This window comes from Galeopterus variegatus, unplaced genomic scaffold, assembly GCF_000696425.1.
Source record: "Galeopterus variegatus unplaced genomic scaffold, G_variegatus-3.0.2 Scaffold6923, whole genome shotgun sequence".
In the NCBI taxonomy this organism is placed as follows: Eukaryota; Metazoa; Chordata; class Mammalia; order Dermoptera; family Cynocephalidae; genus Galeopterus; species Galeopterus variegatus.
In genome coordinates this window covers 65,489-75,811 of record NW_007733034.1, presented here as the reverse complement: position 1 = coordinate 75,811, position 10,323 = coordinate 65,489, and the positions used below count along the sequence as shown (strand labels likewise).

General features: G+C 40.3%; 1 protein-coding gene across 1 annotated transcript in view; it reads left to right on the top strand.

Moving 5' to 3' along the window:
• Positions 1 to 280: 280 nt before the first annotated feature.
• The window catches only part of LOC103606894 (lipoyltransferase 1, mitochondrial), a 17,272-nt gene continuing 7,229 nt past the window's right edge, over positions 281 to 10,323 (top strand). The window contains exon 1 of the mRNA XM_008591453.1: positions 281 to 287. The gene's annotated coding sequence lies outside the window, so the exon portion shown is untranslated. The remainder of the gene's footprint in view (positions 288 to 10,323) is intronic.

Below are 10,323 nucleotides of genomic sequence, written 5' to 3'. Positions count from 1 at the left end.
AGTGGAAAAGAATGAGCATTGCATTATTCTACCAATTTTTTGGAGCCCAGCTTGAAAAGAAATATTGTCTTCTTAATATTTCTTAATATTTCACATTTCCCGATCTTCTTAAATAACCGAGGATCTTTTGAACTGTAATCGTGACTTTTATCTTCCCGTCTTTTCCCACAGATGATATAGATACTAGGTTTTTACAGCGGTCCTCTGATGATGTTGATATAGTATAAACCTGTGCCTTTCAAAAATAACCTCACATTTGAGGAGACTAACAATTCCTGTTTAGCCAGGTGAGTATTCATTGTTTTCTGCAAGATATTATTGGCAGGGATAAACTTTTATGTTAGAACACATTTCTTCATACAAGTGCGTTTAAATGTAAGTGCCTCGTTTTTCTTACCTCTCTCCTGATTTGTTTTCATCATTGTCTCCATATTCTCGTGTTTTGTAGCATTTATTTTCAGATACTATATTCTTTGTAAGTATAATTAGATACTAAAAAATTAAATTGGATGTCCCTGTTATTTTAGATAAAAAGGTCAGAGGACCCAAGTAGCACATTCCCCCCAAAATATAATTATACATAATTGGTAAAATAAGGAACAAAGTAGCATGAGCTCTCAAAGACCATCCTGAAAAGTTATATTAAGGGGAATGATGTATAATTTCCTGTCCTCTTTAGATTATTTTGAATACAAGAGTCTCATTATGTAGCATTATTGAAAACAAATAGGAAAGAAGGGACTAAGTTTAATAAAACTATCATTTGGAGTTGCAGACATGGGGGGATGAGTTTATTACTATAGGAAGTAGAAAAGTGCTTCCCATAGGGAAACGATAAGAGAAGTTTAAGCATTTATGTATGCTACCTAGATGTTATTGAAGATTCTTTGGAAAGAATGTAGGGAAAAAGTCATTTTAAGGCCATAGGAAGGCATAAAGATTTTCATCTTTTTCTATCAAAAACTATTGACTTCTTCTCTTAACCCAAGAAAGTGAAAATGTCCTTCCCTCTATGGAAACCGAAAGAGCAGTGAATACTCCAGCCTGTCCCAACTAAATTTTATATAGTACCCATGCTGTCTCTCATGACAAAAACCTTCTGTGTAGTTCTAAGGTCTGGGTTTTCTAGTTCCTTGGTTTCTCCACCATTTCAAAAGCCTCACTACAAAAACTTCTGTTTTGCCTTTTTTTTTTTTTTTTTTTGTCCCCCCTCCTGCTGCCCTCTAAAAAATCTGGGACTCCAACTACCCATATACCTGCTGCCCTCTAAAAAATCTGGGACTCCAACTACCCATATATTCATTTTTTAAAATTCTATAGTTTCCTCCCTATGCTGAGGCCTGAAAATTCCAGGCACTGAGCAATCATAGGGCTCACCTTGTTTACTTCTTTTTTCTCAGGGATCAGTCTCCTACACTGCCTATTTTCCAATATCTAAAAAATATTGTTTCATGTGTTTTATCTATTTTTTAAGATGCTGAAGGCATGAGGATAAATCTGGTCCCTGTTACTCCATCACTGCCACAAGTAGAAGTCTGCTGGCTCTTCATAGTCTCAGGCTCCATGTCTCTAAACAGAAGTGGTTTGCAATTCAAAAATTCCTTCAGGCTGAGGGAACTGTAAGTGCAAAGGCCTTGAAGCAGGAGAGGGTTTGGCATAGCATATACTTGAGGAACAGCAATAAGATCGTAGGACTAGGGCAGAAATAAGGGAGAGAGATAGGAGAGAGTGTTAGCAGGTTTCCTCTTGCTGCTATTTACCACAGATTTGGTGGCTTTAAGCAGCAAAATGTATTATACAGTTCTGGAGGTAAAAATGGGTCTCATTGGGCTAAAATCAAGATGTCAGCAGAGCTGCATTCTTTCTAGAGGCTGTAGTGGAGAATCTGTTTTCTTGTCTTTCCAGCTTCTACAGGCTGCCCACATTCCTTTGCTGGTGGTCTCTGTCTATCTTCAAAGCCACGATGGCCAGTCAAGTCCTTCTTACATTGCATGACTCTAACACTGACATTTCTGCCTCCCTCTTTCACTTATAAAGACCCTTGTGATTACATAAGTACCCCTCATTAATCCACAAAAATCTTGCCACCTCAGGGTCAGCTGATTAGCAACCTTAATTCCCCCTTGCTATGTAACATGACATATTGACAGGTTAACATATTCACAGGTTCTGGGGATTAAGACGTAGATACCTTTGGGAGTCATTATTCTGCCTACCACAACCGGGGACTAGATATGTAGAGAATTTGACTTTTCCTCTGAGATGAGAAGTGACTAGAGCGTGTAAATGTGATCTGGCTTATGTTTTAAAAGGCTCATATCAGTTACTATTTGAAGAATACACAGTGGGGAGGCATGGGCAAGGGTGGAAGTAGAAACAGAATTCACTGACAGATTGGATATGGAAAATAAGATAGAGAGGAGTTAAGAATGACACCACCAGTAGTGCACAAGGTTTCCTGTTATCATGCATTCTCCTCAATATTTGATACTATCCCCCTTTCTAAAGTCTACCATTCTGATGCTAATAAACTTGCATTTTTCTTTTTCTTTTTTTTTTTTTCCTTTTTGTCTTTTTTACTGACCGGTAACGGGATCACAACCCTCGGTGTCGTGCCCGTACCGGGGACCGGCAACGGGATCGCAACCCTCGGTGTTGCGCTCGCACCACGCTCAGCCAGTGAGCGGGAACCGGTCTCCACATGGGATCCGAACCCGGAGCGCCGCCGCACTCCCAAGCAGCGCACTCTCCAATGTGCCACCGGGCCGGCCCAACTTGCATTTTTCTGATTCCTTAGTTTGAATATCTTTTTATGTACTCATTATCTATTTGGGAATCCCCAATCTATTAATTGTGTCTTCCTTTGCCCATTTTTCTATTGGGTTTTCTTATTCCTTCTTGATTTGCAGTTTTTTTTTTTTTTTATATTCCAGCTATTAAATCCCATCAGCTTTAGACTTAGCAAATATCTCCTTCTAGTCTCTTATCTATCTTTTTGCTTACAGTTTTTCCATTGAATAGAGATTCTTAATTATGAGTGATCAAATCCATTTGTTTTCCCCTTGTTGTTTAAGCTGTTTAGATCTTGTTCAAGAAATCCTTCTCCACCCCACGGTGACAAATACATTGTTCTTCATTTTCTTCTGTTGCATTTATAGTTCTGTCATTCACATATAGGTTTTTAGTGCATTTGGACTCCATTTCTATATGTAAGATAGAGATCCTGTTTTACTTTTATCCACATAGTGAGCCAGTATTTATAATACTGACATACTAAACTTAGTCTGTTCCATCTCCTTTGCCTTATAGTGCCACCTGTATCATGTGACGTTTATGAACATACCTAAGTCCCAGTTGCAGCACTGTCATATACTATTGGTCATTTATTTGTTCCTGCACCTGTATAAGATTGTTTTTGCTACTTTGACTTTGTAGCATATCTTAATGTCTGGTAAGGCAAGCCTCTGTTCTTTTTGTCCATTTTGATTTAGCTCTTTATGGGCCTTTATTCTTCCATATACATTCAAGATTTCTTCTTGAATGGCAACCTGAATGCCAGACCAAAGGAGCCCCTGATAGACTGGTTCTCCCTTCATGTCCTCAAAACGCTGGGGAAGTTAAGGTGAGACTCACAGGGCCAAATCTACCCTATCGTATTTTGTTCTTCCTCAATCCTGCTATCAGATTGAAGTTTAATGTGCAAATTGATAATTGAATTTTATACCATTATTTTACATTTGTTGATTATAAATTCAGTGTTGTTTTATATTATAAATTATATTTATAAAATCAATATTACATTTAAATATGTAATTTTTTTTTTTTTTTTTGTCTTTTTGTCTTTTTCCGTGTCCGGCAACGGATCACAACCCTCAGTGTTGCCCCCGTACTGGACTGGGGACCAGCAACGGGACCGCAACCCTCGGTGTTGCTCCCGCGCCTCGCTCAGCCAGTGAGCGGGAACCGGTCTGTATGTGGGATCCGAACCCTCGGGCGGGAGCGCCGCCGCGCTTCCCAAGCGGTGCACTATCCAGTGCGCCACCGGGCCGGCCCCTAAATATGTAATTTATATTTATAAATTCAATATGTAGAGTTTTATTAGGGGGTTGGTTTTTTTTTCACTTTTTTCCAATTTTGTATTTTGAAAAGCATAAAACCTACAGAAATGTAACAAAAATAATACATTTAACAATTTTTTATCCTTTACTTCCTAGATTCAATAATTAACATTTTGCATATTTTACTTTCTGTATTTATCTATCAATCTATCTATTGCTAAACAATTTGAGAGCAAGTTGCAGTTACGATCCTTCACCCCCATTTCAGCATATATTTTCTAAGAATGAGGACATTCATATATAAACACAATACAATTATGACATTCATGGCATTTAACATTGATGCAATATTATTATCAAACCATCCGTATTCATATTTTCCAGTTGTCCAAATAATGGTCTTTGTAGTACATTTTCCCCCCAATTCAGGATCATTCATTGCATTTGGAAATATGTAATTTTAACCTCCTCAACCACTCTTTCATGACATTGACATTTTTGAAAACAAGTTTTTTATTTTATAAAGTGTCTGTTAATTAGGGCTTATTTGATTGTTTACATAGGATTGGATTCAAATTATGCATATTTGACAGGAGTGTTTCCTTTTTAATTAATTAAAGAGGAGAAACCAAAGAAAATAATAAACTCAATTTTATTAATTAGGAGGTAATATTGGATATTTCTTTGATGAGGAAGAAAATTCATCTTCGAGTTCCAAATCTAAGAAACAGGCATACCTACATTTTATAGTTTCAGTAGAGATCTTAAAAAATTTAGCTAAATTGTATTTGATTCTCACAAATACAAATCTATGATATCTAATCGTTATGTTACCAACATTTGAGTAACTACTATATATAGGATACTATAGTAGGCCCAGGACTCTGTTCTGTTAGAGATTAAACAGTGATATTCAATCACAAATGAATAAACAGGGTTTCAAGATAATTCTTTAGAAATTTTCAGTCAATACATGATTAGGGTTTAATGGGTATGGAATTGTCAAAGATACCACAGTAGCTGAATATTGAAGAAATAATACATTCTAGAAAGAGTGCTTTCATTCACAGCTGTTGAGTCTGCTCCAGATCTCAGGTTGCTGCTAGAGCATCTTTGATAAATCACTATTATTCTCTAACAAGCACTGGGCTTTCTCAAATCTTTACTATGCCAGGAAGCCTGTCCTTTCTGTCATCCTGGGCAACTCTATCTAGCAAGTTCCTGTGCATCTTTCAAAGCCCAACCCTGACCTAGGCCCTCTTCCTTTGGGAACCTCCAAGGTCTCCCTCCACATTGCATGCTCTCTTAACAGGTTGGGCATCCTTAATAATGAGTATCTTTACTGTACATCTTTATTTTTTGTAGAACACCTAGCAGAGTTCTTGGCCTTTGGTAATTATTTCTTTAACCCACTAATAATGAATTAAAAGTTTTGCTAGCAAGAACAACAGAAAGGACTAAGAGAAGTTCTATTATTTCTGAAAAATGATGAAACATAAAATCGGGTAAATTCCTTTTCGAAAGACTTTCAAAGGAATCTATAGAACCTGCAAACCTTGTCACAAAGAAAATGTAAACACTGAAAAGTGGAAGGTAATTGTACTTTATATTTTTAGCATCACCATATTTCATTCAACAAACATTGCCATGAAGTTAATTGAAATTTCCGCTGTATTCACTTGTTACCTGTATTTGTGTTTCAGTAATCAAGTTGAAGAGACGTTTCCACTACTTAAAAAGGTACCTGCAAACTACTTTGATATTTGTTCAGCTGTCCCAATGGGATTTTCACTTAGTAAATCTGCTACTCAGGTATCTGCTATGCGTATGGATTCAAAAGTGGAAGATCACTTAATGCGAGGTACTGAAAAAAGCAGGTTGGAACCAGTGACTCAGTTATTTCAAACCACCAAGAAAATAAGATTAGAAGACACAAACCAAGAAAACATTACAAGGATTGAAGGGATTGGCACAGGATCTCTTTCAGAGAAAGCCTTGGGTTCAGTAGTGTATGTTAAAGAAAGCAATGGGATAGAAATGACAGATGTTGAATGAAGTAATTTGCACATACTACCAAAGAAACCAAAAATTTCTTTTAAGAGGAAGTGTTGAATGAGAACTTAATCTTATTAGAAAAACCTAACAAAATGAAGAAAGACTATTGCTTTATTTTTCACCATTTATTAATCATCTCAGACTACATTTTTTTCTTTCCTTTTTTTGTCTTTTTTACTGACCGGTAACGGGATCGCAACCCTCGGTGTCGCGCCCGTACCGGGGACCGGCAACGGGATCGCAACCCTCGGTGTTGCGCCTGCACCGCGCTCAGCCAGTGAGCGGGAACCTGTCTCCACATGGGATCCGAACCCTCGACGGGAGCGCCGCCGCGCTCCCAAGAGGCGCACTCTCCAGTGCGCCACCGGGCCGGCCCATTTGATGATGCATATTCAAAAGGCAATTACTTTAGGGAGAAAAAGCCTTCCAAAATTCAACGCAGATTTCTCTGGTATTATATTCTATCTTTGTTTAAAACCAGAGTTTTTTTTTTAGTAATAGTATTTGAAATGGCATCAAAACATCTTAAGTTTAATGGAATTTTTAACAATTGGTTAAAAAAAAAAATCCAAGCAATTTGACATCAATATTTCACACTATTTCTGATGTACCAGTTTTGTATGTTACATTTCCATTTCCAGTTTGGGATTTTGCTTTAGGGTACTTTGCCTTCCTACATTTTACATTTCTGTTCTGTAAAAGGTCGCTGCAAAAGACCAGTGAATTGCATATCTTTAGAAGTATTTCACATTTTAAATCTTCCTTTAAAAACTGCTTTTTCCCCCATGTTGAAACCATTTCAGGGTTAGAAGAGAGTTCTTTAACAGTTTAATAGTGTAATAGTTTATCTAGCAGATGCTACCATTTTATATCACCAATATTTAATATGACAGCCTAGTGTTAAAACATCTGTTAAAATAACTGGTAGTTTGAAACAGCAGTGTTGTCTCAAGTAATATCAGATGAAATTAAAATCATTTGTATCTGGACATATAATTATCTGTAACTATTTATATTATGTATGTTTTGAACACATTCCTATACTTAATATTCCCAAAAACCGAAGAGGGGAAGACATCATATCTTCTTTTGGGGGAAGCAATATTTTATAAATCAGAAAAATACTAAACAAATGTATTTGTAGGGAATACTGAGTCTAGAGTAAAAAAAAAAATTGTTGCATGAGACGATGCCGATAAAACAATGCTTATTATCATTTACAGAACATAATTCTTGGGGGAGAAAAAAGTACACAAATCATTCATTTGCTCACCTAGCCTGGGATTGTGCTTGGTGATAAAGATACAGTGGTGAATAAATAGCCACTGTCTCTGTAGTGCTTTCTATCTTCCTACCCAGTAAGACAGAACATTATACAGTAATTATAGAAGATACAAATTGTGATGAGCCGTGAAGAAAAAGTAAAGCATTCAGAGAGACATAACAGTAGGCATAAACTTGATTTTAATTGTGGGATTCTCTGAGGACATGACATTTATGGTTTTTACAGTGACATGGTTGTCCATTTGGATGACGGTGATGGTCATCGGGGTGAAGTGAAGGGGATAGAGTTCAGGTCAAGTTTAGCAGGATGTAGTGATGGTTTGGAAGTGGGAAATGAGGAAGAACGTTTCTAGCAAAGAATAGGATAGATGCATGGAGGTTCCGTATGAGGAAAGAGTGAGCTCAGGAGCACAGTTTTTGGACATACCAGGTTTCGAAGGCAGTTGTATGTATGGAACTAAAAATATAAATTTTGAAGTTGTACATATAAGTGGTATTTAAAGCTATGGGAATGAATGAGATTGCTTAAGGAGAATGTACATGTGAGATAAAGTCCTGAGGAACTCCAACATTTAGGGGCTAATCAAAGCAGGAGCAGATGGCAAAAGGGACTGAAGAGTTGGCAGTGAGGCTGGAGGAAAACCAAGACAGGGTAATGTCAAGGTTGCCCACAGGAATCTTTCCAGGTGGAGGTAGTCAATTGAAAGGTTACATGAGGACTGAAAGGTCCACTGGATCTAGCAACATGAATGTCAACAGTGATCTTAGCAAAAGCACTTTTGCTGGGCTAATGGGGCAAAAGCCATTTTGGAATAGGTTAAAAAATGAATGGGAAGTGAGGAAATGGATACTCGACGTGTAGCAACTCTTTCAAGAAGCTTGGTTCTGAAAGGGAGTAGATGCTTATGAAAGGTGGAAGAAGTGAGGTCACTGGAGGATTGTTAAGATGAGAGCAAAGCATGCTTGAGTGTCAATGGAAAGGTTCCAGTGGAGAAGCTGAAGAAGAGGGGAGGGTGTGGGATAAGAATAACCAACAGACAGAAGTCTTGGAGCAGGGAGGAGGGGATGGGATTCTCTAAAACTATCTCAGCAGGAAATTGGGGAGGGGGGTGAACTGTACCATCTCAGATTTCAGAGAAATGCAATTTAGAAGGAAATAATACAAGCAGAGAGCAACAATATTAATACTGTATGGCTTTTTTTTTTTTTGTCGTTTTCATGACCGGTAAGGGGATCGCAACCCTTGGTGTGGTGTCGCCCGCACCGCGCTCAGCCAGTGAGCGCACCGGCCATTCCTATATAGGATCCAAACCCGCGGTGGAAGCGTCGCTGCGCTCCCAGTGCCGCACTCTCCCGAGTGCGCCACAGGGCCCGCCCTGTATGGCTATTTTTAATGATAATTAGGAAAATTCCTACTGTGATTAACTCTGAACAGAATCATTTCCACTTCTAACACAAGAAAGATGAACTCAGAGATCTTAGCCAAAGATGTAATAATAAACAAATGAGGAGTCGTCGTGTCTTTATTGTAGTTTTATATGAAGCCCTGGTCATTTACAGTATCGGCATCACTGAACTGTGAACACTGGATACTCCTTAGTCCAAAGAGGCAAGTGTTAATGGTTTCTATTCTAACTGAAGGAAAGACTGATTTCTGTGGAAGACTGAAAAGATGACCACAAATTCTTTGGGCTCCTCTCCTCAAGAGGTGGGGTCCACTACCCTACCCTTTAACTCTGGGCTGGTTTTGTTGCTGCTCTGGCCAATAGAATGTGGCTGAAGTGCTGCTTCCAAGGCTAGGCATAAACTGAGGTGCCCCAGCAGCCGGCCAGCACCAACTGCCAGAGTGTGAATAAGGCCATCTTGGACTGCCCAGCTCAGCCAACCCTTGCTGAAGGAAGCCACATGAGTAAGTCCAGGTGAAAACAGCAGAGGAATCCACATTATTGTTAAGAGAGAATAAATCGTCGTTTTAAGCCACTGTTTGAGGCAGTTTGTTATGCAGCAATAGATAGCCCAAACTATGACCTTGCTACCTAGGCCAGTTGGGGAATTTCCCGTCTGGCTGAGCCACAGGGATTTTCTTGCCAACTGCAATGATGGACACTCCAACGGGTAACGATCACTAGCTTCAGTGTGTTTATTTTCTGATCCACTTCATCCTACTTACCATCTCTGTATCGTGAATACTAACGTTTATTCCTTTAAGTGCAACTGTCTTTCAAAACTGATGTGAGGGCCGACCCCGTGGCGCACTGAGGAGAGTGCGGCGCTGGGCGTGCAGCGACGCTCCCGCCGCGGGTTCGGATCCTATATAGGACTGGCCGGTGCGCTCACTGGCTGAGAGCGATGCGGGCGACACCACGCCAAGGGTTGCGATCCCCTTACCGGTCACGAAAAAGACAAAAAAAAAAAAAAAAACTGATGTGAACTTCCTGCCTTTTCAAGTGGAGTTACCTGCCATGCGGACTGTGTGTAGGAGACATGTAATGACCCGGCGCGATGCCTACATGGTCAGTAAAGAGTATCTGCGGGTACTCCTGCCGGGCGTGGGACCTGGCTGCTCCGGGTTTCTGGGGACGCCCCCTCCAACCTCGCACACCGCCTCTCCCGCCTGGCCCCGGGCTGGCCGTTATCGCTGTGCTGTCCCGTGGGGCACTCCCATCTGAACTGGGGCTTTACGACTTTCAGCACTTTTATTCGATAGTGGCCTTGCCCGGGTCCCTCCCTTGAATCTGACCTTGCGTTGGCTCCGCCGGCCGGAAGGACCCACGCGAGCCGACCCTGTGACCCCGCCCCCTCTCGGCACTTCCGGGGCCGGCCCTCGGGGGCGGGGCCGGCCCTCGTGCGCGGCCGCTGGGGCTGGGGTCAGACGCGTCTCACTCCGGCAGGAGGCCGGGGGCGCTACTATCCGCGGCAGGGGGGG